Source organism: Wolffia australiana, chromosome 2, assembly GCF_029677425.1.
Source record: "Wolffia australiana isolate 7733 chromosome 2, ASM2967742v1".
Classification (NCBI taxonomy): domain Eukaryota; kingdom Viridiplantae; phylum Streptophyta; class Magnoliopsida; order Alismatales; family Araceae; genus Wolffia; species Wolffia australiana.
The window spans coordinates 19,600,923-19,607,980 of NC_135836.1; positions in this window are offsets into that span (position 1 = coordinate 19,600,923).

A 7,058-nucleotide genomic window follows, 5' to 3' on the forward strand; every position below is an offset into this window, starting at 1 on the left:
ATTAGGCACAACGTTCTGAAAGGTAGGCCTTACAATCTCAAGGAAATGATGGATTTATCTATTAGAGCCAAGCAGATCTGTGGGTATTATATCGAGCTTGGAAGACATCCCCTCCTTATGCTGACTTACAGATTCAAGCGTCACATGTATCTAAGCCACTTGAAGTGCAGTCTACTCGTCCGTTGCACTACACATTTCAAAGGCAACATATACGAAATGACAGAAGTGCAACATTTCAACAACAATATGACATAAGTGCAAGAAGGTGGAATTTAAGAATTACTGACATGGAATTACGACAAAGAAAAGACAAGGGCTTGTGTTATTACTGCAATGATCGATTTACTCCAGGTCACCGATGTAAGAAAAATTTGAATCTGATCCTTGTCCAAGAAGGAGATGTGCAATACGATGACTTAGAAGAACTTGATGATCCCATGCAGACAGATAAAGAGCCTATCACTGAAGGGCCACTATTCCTAGCAAGGGTCAATATCAGGCCAGCTCATAGACCCTCTTCTTCATGTTCACTGAAAATGTGGGGAAGTATTTGTGGGCTTCATTATTCCTACCATTTTGTGCGGGGGTATATTCTCATCGATGGAGGAGCTACCCACAATTTCATTAATCCCACCATTTTTCCTATATTGGACAGTCCCATATTTGGAGGACCAAGGTTTGATGTGATGTTGGGGGACAGCTACATGAGTCATCGCGGAGAATCTTTTTCAGTATTCCCGTTTACATTCAAGGGACGACTATTGAACAGAACTTCTACCACTACCCGTTGGTGAAGTTGGCGTGATCCTAGGAGTCCTATGCTTGAAATCACTCGACTGGTCCTTGAGACTCAGCTCCTTAAGAAGTATTCATTCCTATGGTCCCTAGAAGCTGAATCAGCTTTCCGAAGCCTTTAACTTGATATGGTTTCAACCCCAGTCCTTAGTCTCCCAGACTTCTCAAAGCCTTTTATAATTGAGATAGATGCATCTGGGGTGCAGTAATTATTCAAGAATCACATCCCATTGCATACTTTAGCAAAGCTCTCTGTCCTATAACTCATTCTAAACTGCTTTTGAACGTGAACTCATGGATGTGGTATGGGCAGTACATAAATGGAAACATGATCTCCTTTTCAAGAAATTATGTCCTTACAGACCAAGTCACTTTGAAATTTCTCAACGATCCAAAAGAAATACCTCTCCAGTTTCACAAATGGATGTCTAAGCTATTGATTTTGGATTTTTAAATAAAATACAAAGCTGGTAAAAACAATGGGGTTGCTGACACTCTTTCTAGAATTTCAACTGATATCTCTCTATGCCAAATATCCGTAACGCATTAGTTGGATAGATCTCAACTAGAACACGACCTTGCCAATGACGCCAAGTTATCTGCTAACCGAACATCTGTTGCCGCCCAAGATGGAAAGCACCCTTCTTACTCTATTCATCAAAAAATACTATTTACAAGAAAAGACTGGTTATACCTAGAGTTTCTCCACCAGTTATGGTGGTCTTAAGAGAATTTCATGATGCCAATGTTGGGAGCCATGGGGGTTTCCTCAAAACATACAAAAGAATCTTAACAAAACCTTGATTTAGTAATTATGTGTAAAACATACATGTTTTCGTGATTTTTTTTCTGGTGCACGCACGCATAGATTTGATTGCAATAACATGTCTTTGTTAAGGGTACAATAATTGTTTTTTCTTGTGTTTTTTTCCTCATCTATCTTGACCTTTCGTGTGCATTGCATGACATTTCCTTTATCTAAGCATGTTGTAACCTACAACACAAACCACCCATAATCATGCTTTGTGGGATTACTATAAGCATACAATTAATTGAGCACTGTCATTTTCCAAAAGTAGTAATCAACATGCACACAAGAGAAGAAACAAGAAAATAAAATCAAAGTTTAATATCAATTCAATATTTATTGTGAATTAGCCTAAATCAATTATAAGGATTATCAGTTCCCTTTGCTATCCAATTGCAACAATCAATTATCAAAAATCAATAGGCTCGTAAAATTATTTTTCATTTTTCATTATGATAAGAGATCTCCATACTAAGTAATATTTTGAGAATATGTAGACCTTGTGTATACTCTTACATTTCAGAGTTATTAGGATCTCAATGGTACTTAATGTTGATTCTCAAGCTCTTCAAGTTAGTAATCCCACATTGCACATGGATAAACCACTTGAGATGTGCCATAGTCATATAAATAGAGAAAGCTATTGGTGATTTTGGAGAAAAAGTTGGAATGAAACTCTCACCTTGGCTCCGATTCCAATCCAATGTGCCATTTATCTATGTAATGTAGGGCTTTAAAATAACCTTCCTGTTATTCATTGGGATTTATCATCTTCCTTGCTTCTATTTGAGACATTTCTCGATGGCTTTTGTAATGAAGTCTATAGTAGTGAAGTTTCTGATGAACTTTGGGAGGATTGAATTTTATCATGCTACACACTTGTGAACGATAATATATCATGTAAGTTATATGAATATTGAAAGTGGTATATCGTAGTAATCATATTCTGATGTAGGACGAGAAGGAACGTGTGGAAGTAGAGACGAGGAAGACGATGACAACGAGGAGGCGGTTTTTACAAAGGCAATGAGTCAGAAATGATAGTGATGCCAAAGACTAAGATGGGACAAGGAGGGGAACACACTAGCTACAGGCTAAGCCATGCGAGAAAAGGTAATGTTTTGACAAGGCAACTCGACACGGTGGCGACAACGGCGAGACAAGGCCTCTTTTGTAACTGAATTTTTTTCTTCTAGAAAACTTCTCTTCCTCTAAGGGGGATTGCAAGAGGGCTTTATAAAGCCTCTCCGTGATGTCCCCTTTGATGGAAATATACGTGGTCGGCAAGCCAATCACACATTATGTTTGTCGTTCCATGTTCATTAATATAACATATTCATTATAGTGCACATGTGATGCTTATAATGAGTCCATGAATACATGATCGAACTTAGTGAAATATGATGAAATCGTAATACGGAGATCATTATCCATTAAGCATGTGTTCTAAATATTCCTAATCGAAGGATACTCCAGAAGGACATCAAAATAGCCAGATAGAATTGCACTATCTAGCCTTACTCATACTAGGGGGCCTGCTCGCAATGCTTGCTAGACTGTCTCACTCTCTTATCTTTGTACCGCGGCGTGGGGTGAATAGACAGCAGTTGGCTCGAGTCCCCCACCTCATCCCCCAACCCGTAGTGAGGCTCAGCCCTTCCACACACATATAGAGAGTGAGAGAATAAAAAAAGTCAACGATGCGAGCCCGAGATGTTGAATTACTCGTAGTAGGTCTCCTCGTTGACGATAATGTTCCAGCTCTCCCCCGTGGTGCTCTTCCCATATTTATGAACATTCTGCAAACGGAGAAGCACCGTGACTAACTAAAAATGTAATCAAGGATAGGGAGCCAAGGAGGTACTCGGAAGCAAGGTGCTCTTCTCCCAAGCTCGCGACCATCCTAGAAATATTTTTAAAACAAATAATTACTCAATATTCATGAACCAGTGAAGAAGCGTACGGTCATCGGTGGGGGATATATGTTACGTTTCTCCTATCCAGGCGCCGACGACAGAGAAGAATCTCTCTGCCCACTTGTCCCCCCACTTAGTGCTGGTTTCTGTTTTCGCTCCTCTGTAATCGGGGAGCTCAATCTTTGTTTCTGTCTGCTAGGGGGCCTGCTCGCAATGCTCACTTGAGGTAGAGAGAGAAGATGGTGAGGGAGAAAGAATTTCTTCAGCACCGGAGATTGAATTTAGTGATTAGAGGCATTCACGCTAATCATGTATTAGATGAAAAAAAATTGAGGGTAGAGCAGCCAAGAATTTTGAAAGAAAAAGTAAAATTTAGGAGTATTATGTAGAGAGTGAAAAACAGAAATTTTGTCATTGCTATTTAGGAGCTTCAGCAGAATGATGGAAAACATTGATGGAATATTAGATGAATAAAGAGGCCTAATTGATCTTCAAACTGAAATATCTTTGATTTCTTTAACTTTATTTTTTACGAATTATGAAATATGTTTGATTTCAAAGGGGCATTGTTTCTCAGAAATTCCCTAGAGAGAGTGGATTTTGAATTTCAGGCATCCAAATAATCCAGTATGCCAAATATCTCGATTTATCTCAAAACTAACTAGAATATCTTCAATCTCTTAAAAACCTCATTTATGGAAATTTCTACGCAATTCGGTACATAGAATTCCGCTTTCGTGAAAGTAAGAAATCAAAAGAGTGGTGTTAATAAGTTTGTGGATCGATAGATAAAAAATGATGACTACAGGGCCGAAGGAGAATGTGGTTTTAATACCTTGGACTCTTCCTCCATAGCTGAAATGTGGCGGATCCAGCATCACAACCCTACAGGAGTGTCCTCACATTATCTGATCATGTCAATCGACGGTACGCAATTTGCTCGGCCCGACGATTGTGCTCAGTAGCATGGGCAATCAGCGTCCAGAAGGGTTAATGAATTCCTACTATTAGTTGTAGAGATTAGTTGTAGACATATGTGTTTAAAATGAAATATTCAAAATAATACTGAGAGATATAATATTTCATTACTCAGACAGTAGAAGCATAGAAGGGCATATAAAAATATTTCTTATTTTTATGCCCATTTTCTATATTTTATTCAGAAAAATATAAATATACCTTCCCATCGTTCTCTCTCTTAGATAAAACCTCAGGAGCGATATAATCAGGCATGCCGACCATTGGCTTCGATTGTGAATGGAACACCGAAGACTAAATTCAAAAGAGAAAAATCAACGAAATATTTAAAGTCTAAATATACAAAGTCAAGGATGTCAAACCCTGGAATATCCAAAATCGCAGATCTTCAATCTAGGAGCCAACAACGTCAAACCTTGGAATATCCGAAATCACATACCTTCAATCTGGGAGGGAAGTGAGGACGTTGGAAAGGAATTGTCGATGCCCAGTAGAGAAGAATCGATGGCAGGTAGGGAAGTGAGGTCGTCGGAAAATGAAGTGAAGGGGAGCAAATGAACGTGAGGTGCTTTTTCACAAATTTTCATTGGTGATGATCATATGAAGGGGTAGTTACATAGATGGGGAAATGGATAGAGAAGGGAAGAGAGGAAAAGAGACGGATAGAGAGAGATAGGGTGACAGAGTTAGAGAGAAAAGGAAATGGATGGGTCAGGAGAGATCGATAGCAAATGCGCAAGGAAAATAAGGAGGGATAAAACTGGAAAAATCATGGACGCAAGAGAGAGAGAGGGAGAGAGAGAGAGACTCATAGAAAAGAGCACGAGGGAGAGATGATATGGACAATCAGGGGAAGAGAGAGAGAAAATATGACTCAGAGAAAAGAGCAAGCGGGAGAGAAAATATGGACAATCTGGGGGAAGATAGAGGGGGAGAGAGAGAGAGAAAGAGAGAATATGACTCAGAGAAAAGAGCAAGCAAGAGAGAGGATATGGACAATCTATGGGAAGATAGAGGGAGGGAGAGAGAGAGAGAATACAACTCAGAGAAAAGAGCAAGAGGGAGAGAGGATATGGACAATCAGCGGGAAGATAGAGAGAGAGATCAATAGGAAAATATGGAGTTAAAAAGCAGGAAGGATCGGGCCAAAGTAGAAACCCAATAGAAGTTTTTTTTTAGATTAATAAGATTAAAAAGAGGGTTTTTATTCGTAGAAGTCAGAGAAAGAAAATATGAAAATTTTGAATATCCATGTAATGTAGATAGAGAGATAGATGTAGAAAGAAAAATAGAAAGACATATATATATGTATAAATTAGAAGAAAATCATAACTCCCTTTAAAGAAAAAAAGCTTTAAAGATCCATTAAAAATCTGGAGAGAAATAGAGAGAAAGTGAGAGAGAGATATAAAGAGATCATTAGCCTATGAGGAGTAAAATAGTAGGACGAAATTGGAGAAAAAACATAAAAGCCTCTTAGATGATAAATAAGAAGGAACTAAATTTCGAAGAGCAAAGAGAAATCTAGAGATCAGCATATATAAAGAGATAAAGAGAAAAATTTTGAGATGTAGAAAAACATGGCGAAAAAAATTAAATCCGACCATGAAATTTTTGAGAGAAAGACATAATTGACTCAATTAGGGAATGGAAGAAATAGACTAATAGAGGGCGTTATATCAGTGGATGTCTTTTTTCTAAGAGAGGATGCATTCGAGGATGCAGTCCTTGCAGAAGACGTGTCCCTTGGGGCAACAGAGAGGGGAGACGAAGGGCTTCAGGCAGAGGCCACACACATTGAAGGGCTTGATCGAGTCTTTGCCGAGTCATTCCTTCTGCGTGCCGTACCCAAGCTACCTCTTCTCGTCATACGTGAAGAACGTGAGAAGATACCTCTTCTCGTCGTTGTTGTTCTTCGAGTGCCTCTACGACATCTTAGAAGAAGAGTGAGATACCCTAAACTGGCAAAAAATTCAGGATCAGAGAGCGGGAAGGATATGCGGAGCGAGAACGGAATGATCTCTTCTAGCGAGCATTGCAAGCCGGCCCCCTCTTCTCTCTCACTCTCTCTCTTCTCTCTCACTCTCTTGTCAGCCAATCAGCATCCAGAAGAGTACACTAATTCCTATTAGTAGTAGTATAGATGATGAGTATGGCATATCCAGCAGCAATTAGTGTGGAGACACTAAGAATAGATAGTGGGTGCTCTTTAGTGAAAATAGTTCACTGAATTGATCCGTATGAATCCCGGAATGGTATTTGGTAAAAACTGCCAATCAAGTTGATTCACATCACGATTGTGTAAGTGGTCCTTAGACTTGAGACATCAAAGACATCTTGTGGACATGATGGTTTTACTTTGACTATGACCAATGAGTCTCTAATCATGGGATTCTAAACGGTCTTAGTTCGGGTACACCAAAAAGTTCACAAAGACGATTGAGTGGTCAAGATGGGATTGTCCATCCTCGATAAGAGGTGACAGCTCAAGGAAGACGATGCGATGAAGTCCTTGGCCAAGGCAGTGAAATATTGGAGAAGAGTTCTCCGATGATTTCCAA